The 27,722-nt window shown below is 42.9% G+C and overlaps 1 pseudogene; it reads right to left on the bottom strand.

Moving 5' to 3' along the window:
- Positions 1–4,821: 4,821 nt before the first annotated feature.
- On the bottom strand, positions 4,822–27,309 carry LOC117482797 (annotated as a pseudogene).
- Between the last annotated feature and the right edge of the window lie 413 nt (positions 27,310–27,722).

Genomic DNA, 27,722 nt, shown 5'->3' on the forward strand with positions numbered 1-27,722 from the left:
GTATTGATTTAAATTGACATGCATCCGCCAAGAAAAATAGTCCGTTGTTACCGTTTTTTAAACAGTCAGAATGAAACGGCAGCTCTCAGCTGTGTGTTTACACACCTAATGGCCCATCACCCACAGCTCTCTCCCCCCCCTGATCTTTCTTTTCCAACAGTTAAGTTAACTGTAGGTTACTCTGAGTGACAAGCTTACAGTTAGTGAAGTAACACTTTTTTTTTGTGAGTCACGACCTGGCTGTTTCATTCTAACATAACGCTCCAAATATGACTGTTTCCACTCGGACTTCAATACAGCAACACCATTGTTTGGTTTCCATGGTAGCGTGTCTCTTTAGTAGCGTGCACTCCTTTCCTGTAAATTACTAAATTAGTTTTTAACTGAAATGATCAAATAAAGTCAAAATGTCACAGTGTTTACAAACATTGACCATACCGTTCACCAGCCCCCACCCCCCTATGTTGAGTAGGCTATACTCTTTGTTTAAAACTAATTGGCCATCGGAATGTGTGTGTCCCAACCCCGCCCTATGATATCTCTTCTCCAGCAGTCTGTAGGTTTGTGTTCGCATATTTATGCTGTCGCAGTTCCTGTTGTTTCTATCGCGCAATATCAAGATAACACGGCAGGGTCCGTTACAGTTTGTTTTCATCTGATTTCAAATAAACAAAGTCTTGGCTTTCAGAATATTAAACTTGTTTCTGCAAATTTAGATGATAAATACAACTATGAAGCTTGTAACGGCATAATTACTTAAGCGGAGAACGGAGTAATTTAACGTTACAGCAGGCATAACAACAGCCGGTGTTTATTTTATTATTATATATAGTCGTTATTCATTTGTTTTAAAGCTCAATAAGGAAGATTTAAACTTTCACACACAGCTTTTTCCAGCGGTATCCATAAATCTCTTAATTTTGACCTCAAAGTGCACCAGATTGATGCATTTAACTTCAATATAAAGAAAAACATCTTCTGTTGTAAGAACAATAACATTATAAATAGTAACATAGCTGAACATGACTGAGGCTTTTTAACATAGACTTTTCCAATGTCTGAGTGTAATATCTGCATTTTCTATTTTGGTTTGAATAGGAGAAGGGCAATGGTTATCGATGGTGCTTTTAAAGCCTATTGTATACTAACTGTGATTTATATTGCTTTTCAAATGCATAGGCTATCGGCCCCCCATTTACACTGCACTTCCCGTCAAGAATATGAATAGCACTTAGATCACTTTACAGATCAGGTTGGACCAGCCCTTCTCTGTCGCTACTCTCTGCAGGTCCGCTCCATTTCCTACTGCAGATCAAAAAAAGCTAAAAATATGTATTTCTTAATAAACTAAATAGGCCACCATTGGTAGCAGTTCTCATTATATACTTCTCAGTAACTGCTCCCCTTAAATTAAATGTATTCTCGCAATCTGCTCCTCCGCAGCGCCGCACCCCTCCCTCCGGCTGAAATTATGAATGTACAGTAAGGCATAGTAATCATAGATAACACGGCAGGGTCCGTTACAGTTTGTTTTCATCTGATTTCAAATAAACAAAGTCTTGGCTTTCAGAATATTAAACTTGTTTCGGCAAATTTAGATGATAAATACAACTATGAAGCTTGTAATGGCATAATTACTTAAGCGGAGAACGGAGTAATTTAACGTTACAGCAGGCATAACAACAGCCGGTGTTTATTTTATTATTATATATAGTCGTTATTCATTTGTTTTAAAGCTCAATAAGGAAGATTTAAACTTTCACACACAGCTTTTTCCAGTGGTATCCATAAATCTCTTAATTTTGACCTCAAAGTGCACCAGATTGATGCATTTAACTTCAATATAAAGAAAAACATCTTCTGTTGTAACAACAATAACATTATAAATAGTAACATAGCTGAACATGACTGAGGCTTTTTAACATAGACTTTTCCAATGTCTGAGTGTAATATCTGCATTTTCTATTTTGGTTTGATAAGGACACATCCTGGGGATCGTGTTTACAAACATTGACCATACCGTTCACCATCCCCCACCCCCTTACTGTATGTTGATTTTGTTTGCCTACATGTAAATGGATGGCATTTAGTACCTACCCCCCTCTGAGTGAATACCTGTTGTACCTGTCCGGGGCTAAGCCCATAGGACGATGCTCTGAGGTCAACCCCCCCCGTTGACAATTCACGAGCGTCTAACTCTCTCCCCCCTCCCCCGTCGCACCTTCTAACAGAGCCCCCCCACATATCAAATCCCAATTTAACCCCTGGCCTCTGGAGCAGAAATGAAAGAGTTTTAAAAATGTTTACGTTTTGGTACGTTTTTAGGGAAATGTTGTAATATTGCAACGTTGGCCTTAGGTGGGAGCAGAATTTCTGTATTTCTACTCACATTGTCTGAATAAATATATTGAACAACTAAGGGTTAATTTGCAGGATTGATTGCTTACTTAGCCCTATATCAGTATATAGCATGAATAATAATCACACATCACTCATATTTGTTATGAATAATCATTTATCATTTATTAAATAGTAAGTCGCTTTGGATGAAAGCGTCAGCTAAATGCAATTATGAAAGCCTCACTCAGGATTTTTTTAACAAGTGTTTTTATTGCTCTTGGGGCATTAAAAACAAGATTTTAACTTTAGTTTTTTATATAATATCTGCATTTTCTCTTGTGAAAAACTAAGTCTTAGTTTGGCCATAGTTATTTAATATATAGCGCCATCTCCTGGTTAAATCCTGAAATTGAAAATCTGGCAACGCCCTCTTGGAAAATAGTGGGAGGGCTTAACATTCCCAGATACTGGTCTTTGGCAGGTCTTAGGCAGGTAACTGGCAGGTAGTAGGCAGGAAGCTGTATGCTGGAGTCTGAAATAAGATGCTCCATCTGTAGGCAGGATTAAAAAATGTGCGATTAATTTACGATTAATCGCGATTAACTATTTTAATCGACTGACAGCCCTAGTTAATATTTTTTTTTTTTTAAGTAAACTTTTTAAAAATAAAATTCCCCCAACATTAAAAAAAGGTTAGAATTCTGGGAAAAGTGAAAAAAATCGCAAATAAATTCAAAATCTGGGAAATAAGTCCTAACTTTGAGAAAAGTCTAAATTGTTAGAGCATTCAGAAAAAGCCAACATTCTGAGAAAAAAGTCAGAATTCTGGAAAAAGTCAGATCTCTGAGAATAAAAGTCGTTACCCCTAAGTAGCTTTGTTTATTTAATAAGTTGGTCATTAAATGTTAATATTTGAGTTTGCAGGCAGAACTCAGTCTGAGATTTTTTGTTTTTTTACATTACATGTCATTTGTGAGACGCTTTTATCCAAAGCGAGTCACATACATTCAGTACTGTGGACAATCCCCACAGGAGCAATTTGCGGTGAAGTGTCTTATCCAGGGACACAACGACAGCAGTGGGACTTGAACTTGCTATCCCCGGATTTGAAGTCCAGCACACTACCCACTGAGCCACAGCCTCCAGATATTCTGGTGATCAATATGAAAAGAGGAGGTAAATAAAGGTGATCAATATGAAAAGGTAACTAAAGGAAGTATTGACTGGTTTCTAACAATCCAAATAACATTCTTTCATAACAGATCACATGACCAGATAAACCACTCAACAGAACACCTACTAACAGGAGATACTTTGATCACACACTCCTTGCCTGGTCGTGAAACCTGAGTGAGATGATTCCTCATGTTGGTTTATTTGGGATTGACAGCATTGATTAAAGCAAGGCTCTGATACTTTATGATCACATTATGTCTTGAGCAGTGGCGACTGGTCATTAGGGGCAGGTGGGCACAGCCCCACCTAGTGTCAGCAGAGAGTATTAAAATAATAATTACAAAAAAATGCTAAAAAAAATACATCTTAAAATATATTTTAAGATCATGTTTACCACTTTTGTACATATAAAAACACCACTGGTCTTGAGAATAGAAGGAAGTGAGAGATCAATCAATCAGAGGTCTTCCTCTTGGCTTCTTGGTGACGTGGCATTTAGATTGTGATTAATACAGCGTCAATAAGATGACTTAGACGTTGTGTGTTTAGCAGAGACCATACTCTATATATTATATTAATGGATTTTCATTATTAATGAAGTAATGTGTTCATAACTTTCACGTTGCAGCTTGTTTCAATGCTTAATTCAATGTTAGGGTCATGTTAATAACTTATACTGTCAAATGGTATCGTATTGTAATATACTGTATATGGTGTTTTCTTAATATCATCTAAAAAGTAACTACATTTTCAGAATAAATAAATAAAGCAGATTTAAAAGAACGATATTTTAGTGCAGGTATAAAGTAAATTAGTTCATTTTTAAGGTCTTTGTACATTTTTAAGTACAAAAATCTTAAAAATGATAAAAAAGAGAATAAACTCTGCCGTGAGGTAACGGAAAATCCGGAAGCAACGTCACTACGCTATAATCGATTATGCTCTGTCACTGCATCGATGCAGAATCGTCCACGTCCGCATAGCAATGCATCGTAGAACCGATTAATTTCAACAGCCCTAATACAGATAGATAGATAGATAGATAGATAGATAGATAGTACTTTATTGATCCCAAATTGGGAAATTGTTGTTGTTACAGCAGCATAAAAGGCATGTTACAATAAAACAAAACTACAAAATATACAAGAATAGAAAGAAAAATAAAATAAAATATAAAATATAAAATATAAAATATACATGTCGAAATAGAAAATATACATGCAGATATTATATATATATATATATATTCAAAATATATGGAATATGGAGTATAAATATTGAACAGATTATAGAGTAAAATGTACAACGTGGTTTTATTCCAAGCTATGGAGCAGAGAGTTCTCTTCCAGCCAGAGGTGATTTGTTGTACAGAGTTATTGCAGTGGCAGGAATGTTTTCCTGTATCTGTCCTTGTGACAGGGGAGCTGCAGCAGTCTGTTGGAGAAGGAGCTCCGTTGACTGTCCAGCTGCAGGTGGAGAGGACAGGGCAGCTCTGTAGCAACAGGTGGAGAGTTGATGTGAAGCAGCTCACTGTGATGGCTGGTTCAGTCTCTCAGTGAGCTCAGAGCTGGAGGCAGGAGAGGGAGTGTTGTTATTGGCTGAAAGGAAAAGCAGAGAAAGTGTTTCAATCCACCGCCCCGTACACAACAAGGAACTAGACCACACTGATCATCCCTGTAGAAACACACCAAGTGCTTTCCATATCCACATTACACTGAGCTCTGATTTGATCTGCTATCTCAAAGCCTTACATTAACAACCCTGAGAACTCATGAGACAAGGTTTCTGATTGGTCTCTCACCGTTCCTCTTCCTGTAAACCAGGAATCCAATCCCAGCGATGATGAGGAGAGCGAGAGCAGCCACTACAGCACAGATGATGAAGAGGAGGAGGGGATTCCCTGAGGAGCAGAAACAACAGGAAGTCTCAATCTGAACGGAGGAAGGAAGCTTCTTCAGGATGGGCATCAGGTCTGAGGCTCCTGAAGGGCCCCTTTCTCCTCGTGGTGTCATGCTGGGTTTGTCTTGAACCATTCTTAGTCTCTCTCCCCTGAGACCCATGTTTCAGGAGAGAGAGACTATGACATGTTGTCAGGGTCTGTTGATTGTTAGTACCCGTTGAGCCGTTGTGATGCAGTCTTACCTCTGTTGGTCCTGATCACAGCTGAGCCCAGTACGATGACGTGGTCCTCCTTCACCCCAGAGAGCTGGAAACACACATCGGTACTTGTCCCAGTGTTCAGTGGGGAATGAGGAGACGTTCAGGTCCACGCTCATCTGGAAGGATCCGTCGTGGTTGGGCAGGATCTCTCCGTGGTCCACGTTGTCGTGAAGCTCCTCTCCGTCTCTGGTCCAGAACATGAGGGCTCTGTCCGGGTAGAAACCTGTAGCGTGGCAGCTGACTGGAGAGGAGGGGGACTTCTGGAGCAGAGACACTGAGGGGATCTCTGCACAAACACACTTTAGAGGTTATTGACTCACAGTGATATCACTACAGGGAGTTATGATGTACTGTGAGCTAGGGATGCATATCGTTGACTTTTTTTACGATACCGATACCACTGAACGATACCGTTACTCGACCGATACATATCGTGATACTTTCATGTTGCATAAGGGAAAAATTGAATCATCCCGCAATGACTCCCATGAAGCGCTTTATGATATAGTTAACATGTCAAATGAATATTACAATTAATTGTGGGACTTCGACCTTTTAGTACTGAACAAACAATGAAAAACGCGTTTGACAACACGGGCTTGAAGACTGTATATTCCTGTACTCTGATTTTATGTGACAGGAGCACATGTTTTGAGAGGTTGGATGTGTTGCCGCCTTTCCCAGAAATAAACTTCTTGCAGTGGTTACAGACCCCACCATTCAGACTGGCAGTGGTTACAGACCCCACCATTCAGACTGGCAGTGGTTACAGACCCCACCATTCAGACTGGCAGTGGTTACAGACCCCACCATTCAGACTGGCAGTGGTTACAGACCCCACCATTCAGACTGGCAGTGGTTACAGACCCCACCATTCAGACTGACAGTGGTTACAGACCCCACCATTCAGACTGGCAGTGGTTACAGACCCCACCATTCAGACTGGCAGTCATATGCAGCCACACTTAAGATTTTCGTGCCGACATATAGCTAATGAAAAAACGAAAGCTAACCGAAAGGCTCAGACGTTCGGGAGGAAGGTGATTGCTTGGCAATCAAGCCAATCACCGAAGCCGTTGCAAGACGCGCAATCTGATTGGCTGGTGGTTTGGGTGCGAGTTTAAGGATATTACCCCTCACTTTATTAAAACAAAAAATGTGAGTATCGAAAACCGGATCTGATTTCGGTACGGTATACCGTAGCCGCCAGTAACCGGTATTTCGGTAGTACCGGGGACCGGTATGCACCCCTACTGTGAGCATCACCGAGGGAGAAGATAGAGTCAGTGTTTAAGTGAAATTGGTTAAATAAAGACTTTTTTCTCTGTTGTATAATTTAATATCAAATACTGTTTAGTGTTGTTCAGATTAAAGAAGCAAGTTGAATATTTCCTCTTAGACTCTTTAAATTGAGATTTTTCTATATTTCTTGACATTTAAATGTGTAAACAGTTCATTTATTTATCTGAAAAATAGTCATTACTTAATCTATATTGAAACGAATATTAAGTTTGTGGAGTCTATTTTTATATAACATTACAATACTGATTCTTATTATTATATTATATGCTTATTTGTGCTCATTAAATGTTGCTATGACTTTGGAATACATAGACAAAATCACCAATCCCAAGGTTTGATGGGTTGGATAGGACTTGAAGGGAAAAGTCACAGAAGAAAGTTTTAGCCTGCAATACAAAGTAGCAAGGTCAGGAGCAGACACCGTAAGAGGTCAATGGGTTAGTCAGAACAGGACATCGCTCCGGCCTTGAGTTGAGTGGGAGCTTTGCTCCCACGCAAGACTGGGATCCAGTATAATGAAGGTTTTCCACTATATCTGTAGAAACTTTAGAAAAAACAAATGACATAGCGGATAGAGTAGGGAGGGACTTTCACAGGCTGGCCGAATGCTGATTGGAGGTCGTGTTGCCAAGAGACTTTGTCTAAGTCAGTGCACCAACCAGGGAAGCCAAAGTCTAAACCACGGCCCTCCCCAACTAGTCTCAACCAATCATAAATGTAGGGGCAGAGCCCTGTTTAATAAAATGTATTTACGCACAAGGTTCAAGGCTTTTTTCCGGAAATAGTGGTTACAGATTACAGCTTTGCTGCCTGTGATTTCTATGACCTGACGGAGTCCTTGGCCAAGTAATATATATTTTGCTCTCTTATAATAAATAGTTCAACTTAGAAGTTGTTTGTCTTACCTGGAATTTTGAACACAACAAGTTTGATCCCAAAATAAGTAGAAGAGCAACAGATTAGATTATCTCCACTGTACTGTGTAGTGCTATAGTACAATTCATTGATTAGTTGATCAAAAGAAAATGTAATAAACTGTTTATATTTTGGGAGTTCGTGGCAACCTCAGCCACAAACTCCCAAAATATAAACAGTTTATTAAATGCCCCACCAGAGAGAGGAATATTTTGGATCACTGTTACACCACCATCAAGGGAGCCTATCACGCCGTCCCCCACGCTGCACTGGGCAACTCTAAAGGCCCTGACACACCAGTCACCAGAGAACTCGCCGACACCGACATCGACTGTTGCATCGGCGAGTTCTCCTGCGTCTTGGCCGTGTGTCGCACTGGAACACACCGCAAAGACTTCAGCCGAGCACGTACGAACTGCTCATGCGTGAGTGACAATAACTGTCCTTACCAGCAGGCGGCGGTAGTGTGTATTCGTCATTCAAAATAGGCAACAACCGGAAGACAGAGAAGAAGAACAGACTGATATAAACAAACAAATAGCGTGTGCGTTCCATTTTCACTCTCGTCCATCGAAAACATGTTTTAGAATATAAAAATACATGAATGATGAAATGAGCACATAAAGTGCAGACATACTATAAAATCACAGTTAATAGACCTGCATCTGATGATCGCAGTGTTCTGGCGGGTGTGTAGTTTATTGAGTCAGCAATGTAGTAATGCATGTAATGTAATAATGGCCACTTCTTGCTAAATTTACATTTCCATGTGATGCTTTTATCCGAGGCGACTCACAATAGGTAAATGAACAGCAGTAGACAGTATCTCATTTACTTAGACACTGTACTTAAGGACAATGTTGAGGTACTTGAGACTAATCCTGCAACTTGACCAAACAAATCACGGAGCTCTCAGCAGAGGACAGCCGGGGACGCTCCCGCCGATATCCCTGCTATGTGTGGGAGGTAAGAGAGGACATTTAAGGGCTATGTTTGATGTCTTTAAGTATCACCTGCTGGGGTTTAGCTGCTGTCCTGTGCCTTAAATCGTTTGTTTACGTCCCTCACTTCCGTTTCGCTTCTCATTTGCTAGCTGAACAGCTGATCAGAGTGGTTTCTTGGCCCGATAGCTTGTGTCCATATTTTGGCCGATTCAACATGTTGAATCGGCCATGTGTCGACCGTGAAAGGCCAAATAAGGCGTGTCACGGCCGAGGGTTCGGGACACACCAAATTGACTTTGGGCGACAAGGAACGTGTTGTCGCCAGACAACCGAAGACGGCCGAATACGGCCTGGTGTGTCAGGGCCTTAACCACACCATGGTTCACCTGATTCCTGCATACAGGCAGAAACTCAAGCTGTGTAAGCCTGTAGTGAGGACATTCAGGCAGTGGAGCAGTAAAGCTATGGAGGAACTTCAGGCGTGTTTGGACTGTACTGACTGGGACATGTTTAGGACTGCCACTCAAAGTCTGGATGAATATGCAGAGGCTGTGACGTCATACATCAGCTTCTGCGAGGACAGCTGTGTACCAACACGCACCAGGGTGAGTTTCAACAACAACAAGCCCTGGTTCACACCAAAACTGAAACAGCTAAGATTGCAAAAGGAGGAGGCGTTTAGGATTGGCGATAAGGCACAATTTAGAGAGTCGAAGTACGTCTTTGGCAAGGCGGTGAGAGATGCTAAACGACAATACTCTGAGAAACTCCAACATCAGCTCTCAGCAAACGACTCTGCTTCTGTTTGGCCTGGTCTAAGGTGCTGTTTACACGAGGACAAAACGGCTTGTATCTGCATAGTTTCTCTTGCGTATAGCCCTATTATTTACATGAGGCCGATAGAAACGGACCCCACAAACGATAACGGGTCCCAAGGTGGATAGATTTGCAAACAAAACTCTCTGGGGGGTCAAACGAGTCCGTGTAATCGCCTCTATACGAATATTTCCTGAAAAAATAACGATAGCCCCACCTCTCCCCACCTCTCCTGCTCACTGCTGTAGCATGGCCAGTAGCCATCTGTAACGATCAACTATCAAAAATAGCTGTGTTAATTCAACGCACAAGGGGTTCTTGAATGAAATAATATTATAAAAGGCAAACCAGGATTGTTAACGCCCAATATACTCCTTAAACAAAATAAACAGAGTCAGATTTCATGCATTGATCCATTATATTGACAATTTTCCAGCCAAACAACACAAACAAAATTAAACAGTCCACTCTGCGATACACCAAAGTTGTCTTTACTGCCTAATCCAGGCCATTATTGTTCATTGCTCCTGCGCCCGTCGGCGGCAAAAAGAGAAATGTTTGTAGGCCTATTCAGGCTATAATCCACACAAAAAAAGGAAACACAGGACCGGCGTGTCCCAGAGGAGCGATCTCACCCGGTGTTTGTAGAGAATATCTCTCTTTCTGAGCGCGTCCTCTCCACGGAGACGTGCTTCTTGGTCGGTCGATGCAATATCCACAGATTCGGTTTCTTTCAGTTAACTTCCCCGTTGCATTTATCCATATATTTACATGCTGAGGAAATTACTATATCCCGCTGAATACCAGCAATCGCCACACACACTTCCTCCTGTCAGTAGCTACTGCTAGTGCTACTGCTACTGACCATGCTACAGATGTTAGTGCAAAATATACAGCTCCTCTACCACAACCATCAGCAACAAGTGGACATGGAGAATTACATGAACTACATGTTGCTAAATCCACCGTGGGGCATAAACAGAAGGGTAGCCATGGCAACATTGCTCCGGGCTGCTCCAGGGTCTTCTTCGCTGCTTTTGGTGTATTTTGTGGCGGAAGTTACAGCGCCACTTACAGTCCCGGCATATGTACTACAGCGTGTCCAGCGTTTCCAGCGGTCTCGTTTGAACAGACACGTTAAATGAAACGAATGCATGTGAACGGAAGACTTTTTTTAAAACGCATACTGTGCATAAACGCAAACGTTCCCGTGTGCACAACGCCTAAGACAGATCACAAACTACAAGCCAAAAGCCTCCCCTTCCATGAACGACCGACGCCTTCCAAACGATCTGAATCAGTTCTACTGCAGATTTGAACACAAAGAGTTCAGTCCTGACACCATCCCCCATGACACCTCTCAACAGCTTCAGTCTCACACCTCCACATCCCCCTCCCCTTCAGTATCTCACTCCCCCACACCGCTGACCTCCCCCGACACATCAGACTCTCTCTCAATTGATGAAAGGGATGTAAACAGACTATTCAGAAAACTCAATACCGGAAAAGTGGCCCGAGCGGGCAAGTGGAAAGTACGTTATGCTGGCCCGGTGTGTCTAAATAGTGCTTCCGGGCCAGCGGGCCATTTATAATGTCGAGCCCTGCTGCTTATCAAAGGACACCTAAACAATAAGCATTGCTTGGCAACGGGGTGTGGCGGCAAAGTATAGCACAGCATTATGCATTTGTTGACATGAGGGGTCAAAATGTCCCCGTCAGGAGGATATTGACTAATCAGAACAGAGTGGGCGATCTGACCAATCAGAGCACAGTGGGCTCATAGGGAGAGGGGGGGGGGGGGGGGGGGGGGGGCAGGAGCTCCAACAAGGCATGTAGGACAGAGAGTGAATACACATACTATACAGAGATGCTGTATGAGAAAACCAATGTGATTTTGGAACATTGAACAATGTAAATCAATTCTAGTAGACCTCAACAATGGAATCATGGACCTTTAAATCCTTTAACCTGTTCCACCCTGAGCCTGTTTTTCAGGTCTCAGGCTCGAAAATGACATTCCCAGAACAAATGACCATATCTTCCCTTCTAAAAGGGTTAAATTAATAATCTTTTTTCTCAAAGTAATGATAAACCTGTCAGTTGGATGTAGAAAAGTCAGAATCAATATAGATGTCTTTTATTTTAAAGAAAATTCAGATTGAACATAGTAAAAAACTGTAAATGATAGTGTCTGTCCAAAAATTCTTTTTTACTTATAGTGAAAACTACCCTTGGATGATGGGTTAGTAGATTAAAATGTAGGAATCCAAAGTACAACATATAATAAGTACCTTGTATCAAGATTGATGCAAAACAAGTGAAATTTGACCTTTTTAGAGAGATTTAGCAAAAACAAACCACTTCTGGGGGAATTTGGGTGGATTTTCCATATATCTGGCCCCCCTTGGTCGATTTTGATGAATGAAATCTCTTTATAACCGCTAGAGCCAATGGAATCGAGGGAAAGTTCTACACACACCAACACATTAACAAATAAGGAGTGAGAGTGACGCGTGGCCAAAACCGGAAGCTGCAAAAGTTAGCTGCTAATGGCTACCATTAGCAGCTAACTTTTCTTCGATTTTTACATAAAAATTGAATTATGGATTATAAATCATTTTTTCAAAGCAACAGATACATTATTAACCTATGGATCAACCGATTCAGCCGCGTTTTTTCTCGTTTTAATGCCATTGAACACGTCTTTTGATCAGATTGACAGCTACGGTGAGACGATCTCCCGTAAAAGCTCCGTAAAGGTACGTGTTGTGATGTCTGTGTTTGCTTCCCCTGTCGCGAGTTCGGATCGCTCAGTGATGATACTACGTATACCTATTATAATCTGTGGAGTCTCAGCTTTAATCGGATATATTGTATGTGCAGTTACGATAAGTAATAAGGGTATCTTTATCTTGAGTTCTGTGCTAAGTGCGTTAGCATTTCTCCGCTTAGTGCTAATTCAGAGGCTTGGTATTACCCTTGTGTTTTGTTTTGGTAAAAATGGTTCATATCTTCAGTTAGCTGAGATTCTTCCCGTTAATCTGGTGCTACACATTAATAGTTTCATAAATGTTAAGAAGCCCTGAGACACAGTCTCGAAAAAAAACGGTGGGGGGGGTCCACTGGGGGACCGGCGTCCTTAACCTGTTAAGCCCGAGAGACCCCGGTACCGGGGCATTGCCGCAACATCTTGCAGGAAACAGTGTCTGAGGGCATGTTCATTTAATAAACTATGAATGTTTTATATCCATGTAACGGGAAGAAACATTTTTCTTATTTTTTCAAAATAAAACCCACAATGCTAACGCTGAGCCTCTGAATTAGCAACGAGCGAAAAATGCTAACAGATTACTGCACCGAAATTCACTCACAAAACCTTATTATTTATCTTTTCTGCACATCCATGACATCGTTTCACATCGTGAGGTGACACAGAATCGAAGGGTACCCTCATTATCACTCAATTATACGAACTCGCGACTTTATAAACAAAAACAGACATCAAAACATGTGGCGCTAGGTAGCTAAAAATGCTAACATGGTTTACCTTGTGTCGTAGTCTGGTCCAAAGTGGTCTTCAATGGCATTAAAACGATAAAAATGCTGCTGAAGTTAATCCATAGGTTAATCTAATGTGTCTGTGTCCCTTTGAAATGATTTCTGATAATCCATGAGCAATAAAACTGCTTTTCCGTTTCTAGATGTCAGAGCTACAGTATAGGTTCGCTCTGATGCAATTCTGAATGCGCGAAGCCCCCACCTTTTTGTTGTACAATGTTAGTGAGTGGGGAGATTCCCCTTTGATTCTATTGGCTCTAATGGTCAGAAAGAGATGTCAATCACCAAAATCGACCAATGGGTTCCAGAGAAACGCTAAAACCCACATTTCCACCCAAATCACCTAATTCCACCAAAAACACGACAAATGTATAACTCAAGAAAGGATGGACGAAATATATATATTTGTTTAGACATACTCTGGGGGTGAGTATGAACTTATATTTAAAGTGTTGCAACGAATGACGAATGTGGGCGTGGCCTGCGTTTTTTCATGCATTTTAAGCACATTTTAGCTAATTCCTCATAGGAAAATGATCGGAAAAATTCCAATCCAGGACAATTTAAGCGCATATCCAATGTGATGCTACATTGCAAAGGAATAGTCGTTCGCTCGAACGGGGAGCTCGTAGGCTAAAAAGTACAATTTTTGACCATTTATATGTCAGATAAGCTACTGATACCTGCCTGTCTGCCTGGCACATCAACTCGCACGCACTCACGCACGCACGCACGCACGCATGTATATTTTATTATGTGAAGCACTATATGGTTTCATGAAAAATATCTACTGTGTACTTGTAGATATCTACTAAAGCATACAAATAAAGTGTGTAATGTAGGCCTGTTACATATATTATTGCTGTTCTCACTGTAAACATCGTGTCTGAATGAAAGCAGTTGTATTTAAAAAAAAATAGCCTAACATCCAGGGGAGATGTGATTAGTGAGTAAACAAACGGTAAAGGGCAGAAAGTCTGATGCACATTTGATCATCTTAAATAACTTATAATCACAACGGGAACAGTTTGCAGAGCTGTGCTTCGTTGACATAAGTCCAGCCATGCGTCACGCCTCTTTTAAACATCACTGTTACCTGAAATCGACTCCGGAGGATACATCTTTGTACCCTCGGTTATAGCTCATCCAGAGAGACTCTGCGATAATCCATCCTCGACGAGCCTTTAGAGAAATTTGATTTCCTTCGAGGTGGCGCGCCCACATCCGTTTCCGGGTCGCTGCCGGAGGACCGAGGAGTCTGGGACGCGAACATTTGAGAAATTACAAACGGCTCATTTCGGAGGACTCGCGCGCTTCCGCTTGACGCCGGGACGACCGGCGACCCTCCCCGACAGGCACTCGGACGCAAAGTCCCGCCCATAACTGCGTGCACGTCTGTGACCGCAGTTTTAATTACATGTGAGATAGGGCTGCTCGATTATGGCAAAAATCATAATCACGATTATTTTTGGTCAATATTGATATCACGATTATTAAATACGATTATTCATTGACTTTGAAAACATCCATTAAGTGAACTTTAAAAAAAAAAAACAGTTGATAACTCTGAACGTATAATTCAACTGAAAAACCAATACAAAAATTAATTAATTAAATTATACATTTATATCTACATTTAAATAAATAATATCAAAAGAATAAATACCAATAAAGAAGATAAACAAATATTTTGGAGCGCACTTCGTCAACCTACTAAACATATATAAATATGATAACTAATGTCACTCACAACCTGTAATGTTTAATTATACTGCTCCACGCAGTACTCTTATTTTGGTAACCCCTCATCTGGAAACAGGAAGTAGCTGAGAGGCTCCGGCTTGACGAGTTAGTAAAAGTTGACGCTAGAGACGGAGAATAAAGACACGGCAACTAAAGCTTCCCTTGTAACGTGTTTATATGGATTCATTAAACAGACTGCAAGTCACAACACAATCTGGCCGAGAGGTCCTTTAGGGGGGGGCAGGATGTATAACGCAAGACACATTGAGAGCATCATTGCGAGAGGGAAGATGACGTTGTTTTCATAATCGTTGCAAGCCAAAATCGAGATTAAAATACGATTAATTGCACAGCCCTAATGTGAGACAGAGTGAGACAGTGTGAGACAGTGTGAGACACAGAGTGAGACTAAGTGTGAGACACAGAGTGAGACACAGCGTGAGACAGAGTGAGACACAGAGTGAGACAGTGTAAGACACAGAGTGAGACTAAGTGTGAGACACAGAGTGAGACACAGCATGAGACACAGAGTGAGACTAAGTGTGAGACAGAGTGAGACACAGTGTGAGACAGAGTGAGACACAGTTTGAGACACAGTGAGACACAGAGTGAGACGAAGTGTGAAACACATAGTGAGACACAGTGAGACACAGAGCAAGACGAAGTGTGAGACACAGAGGGAGACAGAGTGAGACACAGAGTGAGTCAAAGAGTGAGACTAAGTGTGAGACAGAGTGAGACACAGAGTGAGTCACAGAGTGAGACTAAGTGTGAGACAGAGTGAGACACAGAGTGAGACACAGAGTGAGACTAAGTGAAAGACAGTGTGAGACACATAGTGAGAGAGTGAGAAACAGTGTGAGACACAGTGTCTCATGTTGTTGACATGTGTTGTAATGTGTCTGTCAGAAACACAGGAGACATTAACATGGAGGTGTTTATGAAACTACCTCATGTGACTCTACCTGTTCTCATCAGAAAGCTCCTTCCAAGGTTCACATACTTCTTCAGAAACTCAGGACACTCCTGGGTGTAGTAGTACTTGTTGAATGCCATCAAAGCTTTGTCCTTCTCCAACCTCTGTTTGGTGAGGACAGCCTCTGGTTTTGGAGCTATCCATGACTCTGTCTTCAGGTCCAGTATCAGGAAGTCTTCTCCATCAAAACCATAGTGTTTATAACCTTTGACCTCACCAGTCTCATCATTCCACTCACAGCCGGACATCATCTGGAAAATGTGGACACCTGAGAGAGAGGGAGAGAGAGAGAGAGAGAGTTATGACATGGCTCTCCAGTAGCCTACAGCGTTAGCTCCATGGTTAGCTCTGAGTGTTAGCATGCTTGCTAATGTAAACACAATAATACAAATAATTAAAACTGCAGAAGTGCGCGCAGTGATGAGCGGGCCTTCGCGTCCGTGCGCCTGTCGGGGAGGGCGGCCGGTCGTCCCGGCGTCAAGCAGACGTACGCGAGTCCTCCGAAATGGGCCGTTCGTCATTTGGCTAATTTTCGCGTCCCAGACTCCCAGATCCTCCGGCAGCGACCCAGAAACGGATGTTGGCGCGCCGTCTCGAAGGAAAACAAATTTCTCTAAAGGTTCGTCGAGGATCGATTATCGAGGAGGCTGTCTGGAGGAGCCGTAACCGAGGATACACTGATTTAGAGGAGAGAGGAGAGAGGAGAGAGGAGTCTCTCTGGATGAGCTATAACCGAGGGTACAAAGATGTATTCTCCGGAGTCGATTTCAGCCAACAGTGATGTTTAAAAGAGGCGTGACGCATGGCTGGACTTATGTCAACGAAGTACAGCTCTGCAAACTGTTCCCGTTGTGATTATAAGTTATTTAAGATGATCAAATGTGCATCAGACTTTCTGCCCTTTACCGTTTGTTTACTCACTAATCACATCTCCCCTGGATGTTAGGCAATTTGTTTTAATACAACTGCTTTCATTCAGACGCGATGTTTTCAGTGAGAACAGCTGCTGAGGTCAGTGCAGAAAGCAGAACAGTGTGTATAATATATATCACTCAATAATATATGTAACAGGCCTACATTTCACACTTTATTTGTAGGCTTTAGGAGATATCTACAAATAAACGGTAGATATTTTTCTACGTGTAAGTGTAGCATTGTGGAAACAAAGGACACTTAAACTTGGATACAGATCAACTCTTTCTTTATTTTTAAAGGTTTTTAGTGGAATCTGTGCATCAAATAGGGAGGAGGCGGGATTCGCCCTCGCGTCCCGGGCGGAGAGATTCTCTCCCCCCGCCGAGACGCTTACTCCCCCCGCCAGTCAGCTCCGGGCATACGGAGCACCCCACCCGGCCGCTCTCTGCTGCTGAGGAGCCTGCCGAGGTTGGGCAGCCCGTCCCCGTGATTGCCGGTACGCCGGTACCACAGGATGGGCCGTAGAGGTGGAGGGCGCCGCGGCCACGGGAGCCCCGTGCCGGCGCCTCTCCCTCCGTTTCACCATCGCACTGCGCCCCCTCGCCTGCAGGGAAACCCGCGGAGGAGCGCGTTGCGGGGCCTGAGGAGGGGCCAGCGGTAGCATGCGGCTAAGCTGGACTCTCTCCTCCTCCAGGCGGCTGAAGCGCTGGGTGACCGAGGAGATCGACCCAAAGAGCCCTTCCGTGGACACGGGGGCTCCGAGGAGATCTTCTCGGTCCTTTTTGGATAGGGCAGTGAGTCCTAACCACACGTGACGAGACGCCACTGTGGCCAAGGAAATCACCCGCTCTGCTGCGGTGGCCATGCCATGAATCAGATTATTCATCTGACCAATAGCGCGGCCCGGATAATCACTCCCGTCCTGAGACGGGAGGGCGGGGGCGTATGCCTGAGGGGTGATCAGGGAGACGCCCAACACGCCAAGATTATTGGCCGCAGCCGCCATCTGTGTACCGAGCTTGAACATCTTGTCCAGATCAGAGTTCCCGTTAGAATATTTTTTTGCCGGTCAACATGTCCGTTAAAGTTGAAATCTTCCGGACAAAATTAGATAAGTGCCGGTTAAAGGTCTTCTTTGTTATTTATTGAGCTTTAAAACAAATTGATATGATTCGACATTAAACAAACTAATTATAGTAGATTAACTACATTATTCAAAAGTGTACAGTAATTTACAAAAACGCGGGAATAATAAACGGAGCGCTCTCTCCTTCTCCTGACAGCCCGTCAGTATCATGCAGCTCGCGGATCCAGTAATGAGTGACCCGACAGTAAAACTAAACATATCTATAACTAGTTTAGGTAGTTTGAGAGGTAATTAAAATAGCTACGTGTGATTTTCTAACCTGAAGTGTGTTTTGCTCTGCTCGCCGCTGCAGGGGATCATGCAGAGCTGCGTGTCGACTCGTCAGCAGCAGCCGATCTCTCTCTCCTGTCAGATTAGACTTTACTCGCATTTATGTCCATATCGATCAGATCTAGCTAGTTCTAGCTAATGATATGACTACCTGCTTGTTAAAAGACACCTAAACAATAAGCGTCGCTATGCAACCGGATGAGGCCACAAAGTATAGCGCAGCATTATGCATTTGTTTACATGCCCACCGGAACCCCGAGGCATTACCAACAGATCAACGCACAATCAACCCATACAGGACATCTCTTTCTCCACATTAAGTGTTAGACATTAGAATTGACAATTTTTGTCTGTCACATACTCTTTTGTCTGTCACATACTATTCTTGTCTGTCACATAAGTGGCGCAACTGATGCGGTATTGCGCTAAGGGAAAATTATTTTGACCGGACATTTTGACCGGAGAGATTTAGATTTGCCGGACTTCAGCATATTTTACCGGTCATTGTCCGGTAATTACCGGCTAACGGGAACTCTGGTCCAGATACTCTATAGTGTCTCGGTCCCGGGGCAGCGGGGGCAGGGGTCGTTTACCCTCCGCCCAACCAGCCGCCCGCGGAAGCAGATGGGCCGCAAGGCTCTCATCGAGGGTGGGCACACCGGGACATACCGTGTCCGAGCGGCCCTGCACCTTGATAATGCCCGCCATAGCGGCTACTGGGGCGGCCTTCGTTTTAAATGGTCGCTGCCATGTCGCCTCCACACACCGCCATATGTCTGGCAGCTGGGGCGAGACGAAGGTCGGCTGCGCCGGATGTACCGGGCCGTAAAACCCCTGTTTCAGGCGGCTTACAGGCCTCGGTGGCAGTGGTGGGGGGAGCGGTAGGTTTACACGCTCCGCCGCCAGGGTCATCACCGCTGGGAAATCCATCGGCGCAGACCTGAGAGTCGGACCTCCGGGCAGCGAGGCGTCCTCGTCGTCCTCCGGGATCGGAGTCATCTGGCCCCACGGAAGGGAGAACCGGAACAGCGCTTCCTCGTCTTCCGACTCGCCCATCTCGACGACGTCGAGATCCTGATCCTCTGGCTCCTCCTGCAGGGCATCACTCTTCAGGAAATGCTCCCCACGATGCTGCCGCGTGAGCCGAGGAATCATCTGACAGGCCGAGCAGGCCGGTGCCGGGCCCATACCACTCACGGCGTGGTCGGGCCCCATGCAGGAGAAGCAGAAGGGGTGCGGATCAGCCCCCCCGATCAGGTTCGGGCATTTCGGGCAGGTCCTGTGGTCGAGAATTGACTCCATTTTACTCTCTTTTCTCTCGTCTCAAAAGCTCAGTGGATTCACTTCCGCTGCTGAAGAGAAAAGGATGATAGTCAGGAGGCGAGGCCTCCTTTTATACGGTGAGATGCGCGCGCATTCAGGTAGGCCCGCCCCAAGGCCGGCTACGTCTATGGAAGTCTCAGTGGGAGAATGCTCGCAGGATAAGGTAGTACCCTACAAATAGAATCAAATTATGTGGGAAACACTGGATAATAATAAATTTTGCAGCCCCCACTTTGGGAACCCCTGAGCTAGACGACTGTATACGGAGACGATAGGTTGGGACGTGTCACGTGTGCCGGAGACGATAGGTTGGGACGTGTCACGTGTGCCGGAGACGATAGGTTGGGACGTGTCACGTGTGCCGGAGACGATAGGTTGGGACGTGTCACGTGTGCCGGATGTCGCCAATGACGTAATAGGAGCCAAACTTCTGAATCTGCTTGTTAGCAACCACGTTTTTGTTTTTTTTAGAGATGTGGGTACGGAGCAAAAGAGAGAGGGTTTTGTTTTCTGACACTTTGTGAGTTCCCTGACACACCGGGGACACATATTTATGTATAAAAGACATCACAAAGTGCATTTTGCATGATAGGAGACCTTTAAATAATAACTGAAAGGAAAAGACATCGCAGAGGATAACCAACGAAAACAAGAGTTTGGAAAACAAAGAAGAATAAGCGACAAGCTAGGACAAGCTAGGTCAAGCTAGGTCAAGCTAGGTCAAGCTAGGACAAGCTAGGTCAAGCTAGGACAAGCTAACACAGTTAACCAGGCAGGTAGGGAGCCAACAACTACTTGAACAATTTAAATAAGAACTACCGAGCATTCATCAAAGACAGAAGATTGAAAATACTATTTGCCTCTTTGGAGAGGGACATTTATACCAACCGATACAAAGGAATTGCACCAAACCTGCTATCTGCTAACTAGCATGCTAAACAACAACAAAGAAGAGCACCATGGCTGATGCAACAGTCGGGAAGCCCCTCCCCCTTGCACTTGAATACCCAAAGGAGGTCAAAAGTGCACAGGCAAAGAAAGCTTTCAAACTTAAACTTGTAAGAGATAACCCAGAGACATTAACAGCCGACTACAGCCACCAAGGAGACAAGATAGTAATCTGTAACCTCCTGCTGTATACCGACAACACTGAATCCTGGCATAAAGCAATTTGTTCCCACTATAAAGACCATAAAAAGAGAGGAATAGGTAGTGGCAGACAGGTTCTCATTGGAGATGATGAGGACAGGGACAACACTATGATGACGGTAAACATTTACCATAATGGAATAATCATGTTCCAAGGGAGCCAGGCCAGTCTGACCTTAGTCCAAGAACATTTCATTATTATTAAGGCACTAACAAAGACACAAAACAAAGAGAAAGCTAGCAGCGTTACCCAGGTCTCGGAGAGAATGCCAACAGAGGAGCTGCTTCCTGAAGACAAGCTGCAGGGCACAGTGACCCTTCTCAGAGAGGAGCAGGAGCTGCAGCCTGAAGACAAGCTGCAGGGCAAAGTGACCCTTGCCAAGGATAAGGGCAGGCTGCAGCGTGTCATCCGCTCTGCAGAGAGGGTGATCAGCTGCAATCTGCCATCCCTCCACGACCTGCATGCCTCCAGGACCCTGAGGCGGGCAGGAAAGATAGTGGCCGACCCCTCCCAATGATTACATCACATGTAATCATTGTAGTCTGTAATAATTACTGAACATGTCTGAGGGTTTTTATCAATAACAGATATCTGTGTTTATACTTATGATCCTAAATTGCGTTTTTTGTGCACTGAGGGAGTATCAAACAGGTGTTCGTTTATTCATCGTTAGAACGACTCTTATCTGATCTCATATATTCAAACATTGTATGAAAGGTAATATTTAGCTTTATGTTTGAATTCCACAGCATTTCTCTGGTCTCCTCCTTCAGAGTCTCAGGTTCTGAGCGAGGTCACAGAGTTTCTCTTGACATGGTAAAGCTTCTCACTGAATGTCAGCATGTTTTCAGCGTTAGCGGCTCCTGCTCCGTCCTTTAACCTGTTCAGCCCGAGAGCCCCCGGTATCACGAAACTGTGTCTCAGGGCTTCTTAACATTTAAAAACCTATTAATGTGTCATACCCGATTAACGGGAAGAAACTCAATTGTTCTGGGAATGTCATTTTCGAGGCTGAGACCTGAAAAACAGGCTCAGGGCTTAACAGGTTAAGAAAGCAGCAGGGATGTTGCTGTGAAGCTGTGGTGAGAAACAGCCTCACTGTGTGTGAGAGACAAAGCTCATTGAACTCCTGCTGGTTGTTCTGATTATTATTACTAATAGTTTACAGAGCACTCATGAGTACTGAGTTCACTCTCCAGCTGTTATCTCTGGGTGTGGGTTAGTTGGGTTTAGACCTGCTGTGTGCCGGGTTACAGCCACTGCTGCACTGACCCTTCTGAGCCTGTGTGTGTGTGTGTGTGTGTGTGTGTGTGTGTGTGTGTGTGTGTGTGTGTGTGTGTGTGTGTGTGTGTGTGTGTGTGTGTGTGTGTGTGTGTGTGTGTGTGTGTGTGTGTGTGTGTGTGTGTGTGTGTGTGTGTGTGTGTGTGTGTGTGTGTGTGTGTGTGTGTGTGTGTGTGTAGGATGAAGATATAAACAACATATTATCAGTGGAAGGTGTGACATGAACTAACCTCCAGTTTGGTTGAGGCGCTGCTTTACAACTTCAATGTTGGCTTTGTAGAGCTGCTGGGTACCCAGAGACCTCTGAGACTGCCTCTCCCAGTACTCAGGATCCTCTTCTGTGATTTTGTTCATCCAGTCCTGTTTGGGTTCTTCTCTCTTGGTGTTGCTGTCGTAGTGAGTTATCTGAACTTCATCAACCAACCCAATCATGACAAACTCTGGGAAGTTTGGGAATCCAGAGGACGCAGTGCGGAAATACTTCAGAGAGTGAGTCCCTGTAAGAGAATAATAAAGTAATAACTTCAGTCGTTATAAATAAACTGTTCTCTTTCTGCACAAAATCACAGCCAAGACATCAAATCATCTCTTTTTGCATTATAATAAAACAGAAATAAAAGTATAGACACATTTATGTTCCAGAAGAGTTTGAAATGTGTATTATTATTAATAAATGTTTAAATCCTGCGTGAGAGGGCCTGAATGTCGTTGATAGAAAACAGGCATCATTTCTTAATCAGAAGTGAAACTCCAGTTTAGTTTTTTATGCATCATTTGAAGTTTACAGTCTTTCTTATCAGATAATTTATAAATCTGAACTCACAAACCTCAGACCGTAATATTTACACTGCAGGATTTTCAAATTTAGTTTTCAAGAATCAACAGATTCAACATTAGATGTTTAGTTATATTTCGTCCTTTATGGTCTCTGCTCTGTACTTTCAATTATAACTTATGTTTCTATATATATCTTTTTTTTTTTTTATATTATGAATGCACTTTACTACTTGTAAACCACTGGTTTGATGCTAACTGTGTTTTGTTGTCTTAGTACATGTACTCTGTGCAATGACAATAAAGTTGAATCTAATATAAAATAATATAGCGTGCACAATAAAGGGAAATAAAGATAATTAATAAATAAAGTTACATTAGTGACAGGTATTAAATATTGTGCAACAAAGCAGGAAGTGGTTTGGCTTCAGCAGGAAAACAATGCCTTTAAGAAATAATAATAATAATAATAATGCATTTTATTTATGGGCGCCTTTCAAAGCTCTCTAGGACACCTTACAGAGCATAATTAAAAACAAGCAACAAAGAAGGTCAAACAGTAATTCGAGACTTAAAAAACAAAGACTTACAAACAACAATCAGTTTAGAGGAATTATGATATAGAATACGCCAGTTTAAAAAGGTGGGTTTTCAGGCAGGATTTGAAGGTTGAGAGTGAGTCCAAATTGCGGATGTCTTGTGGGAGAGAGTTCCAGAGACGGGGGGCAGAGTGGCTGAAGGCTCTTGACCCCATGGTGGTCAGGCGGGCAGAAGGTACAGTGAGTTGGAAGGCAGCGGAGGATCGGAGGGCACGAGAGGGAGTGTAGGTGTGAAGGAGTTCAGAGAGATATGGAGGTGCAAGAGTGTGAAGGGCCTTGAAGGTGAGGAGCCACATTTTGAAGTCGATGCAATATTTAACGGGGAGCCAATGGAGTTGTTGAAGAACCGGAGTGATGCGATCAATGGAAGGAGTTCTGGTAATGATACGGCCGGCTGAGTTTTGGACCAGTTGGAGCTTACGCAGAGATTTGTGAGGAAGACCAGAGAGGATGGAGTTGCAATAATCAATACGGAATGTAACAAGGGTGTGGATGAGAATGGCGGTGCTGTTGGGTGTGAGTGACGGGCGGAGAAGGTTAATATTGCGGAGGTGGAAGTAGGCAGATCGAGTAATGTTGTTGATGTGAGCTTCAAAAGATAGGGTGCTGTCGAGGATGACACCCAGACTCTTAACTTGGGGGGAGGGTGGGACTGTGGAGTTGTCAATGGTAAGGAAGAATTTGTCAGTTTTGGCCAGAGTGGACTTGGAGCCAAATTAAAGAACCTCGGTTTTATCACTGTTTAGTTTGAGAAAGTTGGATGAGAACCAGGATTTGATTTCCAGTAAGCAGTCGGAAAGGGTAGTGGGGGGGAGAGTGGAAGTGGGTTTGGTGGAAAAATAGAGCTGGGTGTCATCCGCGTAACAGTGAAATTGGATTGCGTATTTTCTGAAGATATGGCCGAGAGGTAGGAGGTAGATGATAAATAGGAGGGGGCCCAAGACAGAACCCTGAGGAACACCAGTGAAGACTGGACGGGACTGTGATTTGAAGTGTTTGAGTTGGACAAAGTGAGTACGGCTGGAAAGGAAAGATCTGAACCAGGTGAGGGATGTGCCAGTGATACCAATGGAAGATAATCTGTCAAGGAGGATGTGATGTGAGATGGTGTCAAAGGCTGCAGTCAGATCAAGGAGGATGAGTATGGATAAGAGCCCAGAGTCAGCTGCTACCAGGAGATCGTTTGTGATTTTAACCATGGCCATGGCATTTTAACCATGGCCATGGCATTTTAACTCTGTACTGTGTGAGGAGTGGAAACCAGACTGACATTTTTCAAAAATATTATTGTTGTTCAGATGAGTATGGACCTGGGCTGCAACTGTTTTTTCAAGTATCTTGGAGAGAAATGGTAAATTAGAGATTGGGCGGAAATTATTCAAGTTGTTGGGGTCCGCACCAGGTTTCTTGAGAATAGGGGTTATTGGACCTGTTTTGAGGGATGAGGGGACGAGACCAGAGGTAAGGGAGGAATGAATTATGTCGGTAATTAAAGGGGAGATAAAAGGTAGACATGCTTTAACTAGGTGGGTAGGAAAGGGGTCAAGCTGGCAGGTGGATGATTTGGATTTACGGATGAGATTAAAAAGTTCGAAGCTGGATAGTGGAGAGGAGAGGGGAGCATATGGAGTTGAGTGAAGTGATGTATAGCTAGAGGAGGTCAGTTGCCGGTGAATATTTTTGATTTTGGGATTGAAAAAGGTCATGAAGGTGTTACATTGAGCAGTTGAATACTGATGGGGTGCAAGAGAGTCCGGTGGTTGCAGAATGCTGTTGACTGTAGAGAACAGGGTTCTGGTGTTTCCTTCACCTGACCTAATTAAGTTGGCATAGTATGCTGATTTAGCGGAGGAAAGAGCATCCTTATAGAGGCCGTATGTGGCTGTTGTACATGTCCTTTTGAACTACGAGGCCAGTTTTAGCATACAGGTGTTCAAGACGACGACCTTTAGCTTTGAGCTGGCGTAACTCAGGGGGCAGAGCGGGTGAAAGAGACAGACCGGGTTTTCAGAGGCGCATGTATGTTTTAAAGGTTATGGAGTCCAACATTGTAATGGGAGACCAGCTCATCGGTGGTGGATAGGCAGTGTTGATATTCTTAATGTTACGGAATGAGATGGATCGTGACATATTTGCTTTGGGTAGTGTTAAGTTGACATGGAAGGTTACAAACTTGTGGTCAGATATGGGCAAATCGAATGCAGAACAGTTCAGAGGAGTTACACCAGAGCAGATGATCAGATATTAGATATTAAATGGTCCACAGAGGTGGTAGAAGTACTCAGATCATGTACTTGAGTAAAAGTAGAAGTACTCAGATCATGTACTTGAGTAAAAGTAGAAGTACTCAGATCATGTACTTGAGTAAAAGTAGAAGTACTCAGATCTTGTACTTGAGTAAAAGTAGAAGTACTCAGATCTGGTACTTTAGTAAAAGTAGAAGTACTCAGATCATGTACTTTAGTAAAAGTAGAAGTACTCAGATCATGTACTTTAGTAAAAGTAGACGTACTCAGATCTTGTACTTTGGTAAAAGTAGAAGTACTGAGATCTTGTACTTTAGGAAAAGTAGAAGTACTCAGATCATGTACTTTAGTAAAAGTAGAAGTACTCGGATCTTGTACCTCGGTAAAAGTAGAAGTACTCAGATCTTGTACTTGTAGTAAAAGTAGAAGTACTCAGATATTGTACTTAGTAAAAGTAGCAGTACTCAGATCATGTACTTGAGTAAAAGTAGAAGTACTCAGATCTTGTACTTGAGTAAAAGTAGAAGTACTCAGATCTTGTACTTGAGTAAAAGTAGAAGTACTCAGATCTTGTACTTGAGTAAATGTAGAAGTACTCAGATCTTGTACTTGAGTAAAAGTAGAAGTACCAGAGTGTAGGAATACTCTGTTACAGTAAAAGTCCTGCATTCAAAATGTTCCTCAAGTAAAAGTAGAAAAGTATTCTCATCAAAATATAGTGAAAGTAGCGACAGTAAAAGTAGTCATTGTGCAGATTGGTCCATTTCAGAATAATATATATGATATGTTTTATAATGATTGATCATTAAAGTGTTCTCAAAGCTGGTAAAGGTGCAGCTAGTTTGAATGACTTTGTATACTGCAGGGTAGCTTGTGAATTTACTCCAGGTGGAACTAAAGTCTGATTTAACACTTGATTATATTTCACATCATTCATCCACATCTGTGAAGTAACTAAAGGTATTAAATACAATTAGTGGAGGAAAAGTACACAATTTACCTCTGAACTGTAGTGGAGTTGTACTTAAGTACAGTACTTGAGTAAATATACTTAGTTTCTTGTTTACACCATTTAAGGTCACTAAACTTACAGTTTGAAATAAAAAGAGCACTTTTTGGAAACGTTTAGTTTGAACTTGTTTTCTTGTCTTCTTTATTTGTCTCAGTGTGTGGACATGCTGCCATTGTAACATTCACACCGTCAGACAGTGTCTGTCTTTAAGGTCCTGAAGCTCTGAAGTAATGTCCTTAAAAGGGAACACACACTTCTACCCATCACAGAAACACACTTCATGTATGTTCTTGTAGACTGTGATCGAACAGAGGATCCTGAACTTTAACTCGGATCAGTGAACAGGAAGGAGGACTTTAAGATAAAGAGTTTGTTTTCTAACATTTCAATAACCTGCAGGTCAGTCCTGGAGCTGAAAGACGATCACACTTTAAACTCACACAGCCCATAAACACATGAAGCACTTCTTATTTTCCAACGTAAAGAATCAAAAGACTCACGTGCAGATGTGCAGTGTGGGCCTACTATTCCCAGGAGAAGCAGAAACAGCAACATCTTCATCTTCATCTTGATCTCACGAGGCTTTCTGTGTGAAAGGTTCTTTATCCACAGAAACACAGCCGTCCTTTCTGCAGAGCGGGATGTCAATGAGAGAGATACACAGAAGGTTCAAGGCATTGGTCATACGTGCAGAGCTACAGTGTAGTTATGACGATGGAAATCTTGGGTCACAGGCTCCTCCAACAGAGCAACACAATAACACAGAAAAACAGCAAGTAAGTACAAAAAGAAAAATAGTAAAAAAGTGAAATAGTGAAATAGTGCAATAAGAGTCTATATACTAGTGATTGGAATATGATATATTAGATAAATCATTTCTAAGTAGCAGCCAGATGAATGTTATGTGTTAAGAGCCATTTTCATTTTGTTATTATTGTCTGAATGTTAGGCTTAATAATAATATAAAGTAGATTAAACTCTTAATTAATCAGGTCTTTTTATGAGTCACACTCAGGGATGCAAACTCATCAGGTATGAAAAAGGTGACAAGGATCCGAGCCCCCCGACCCCACGG

This window comes from Trematomus bernacchii, unplaced genomic scaffold, assembly GCF_902827165.1.
Source record: "Trematomus bernacchii unplaced genomic scaffold, fTreBer1.1, whole genome shotgun sequence".
NCBI lineage: Eukaryota > Metazoa > Chordata > Actinopteri > Perciformes > Nototheniidae > Trematomus > Trematomus bernacchii.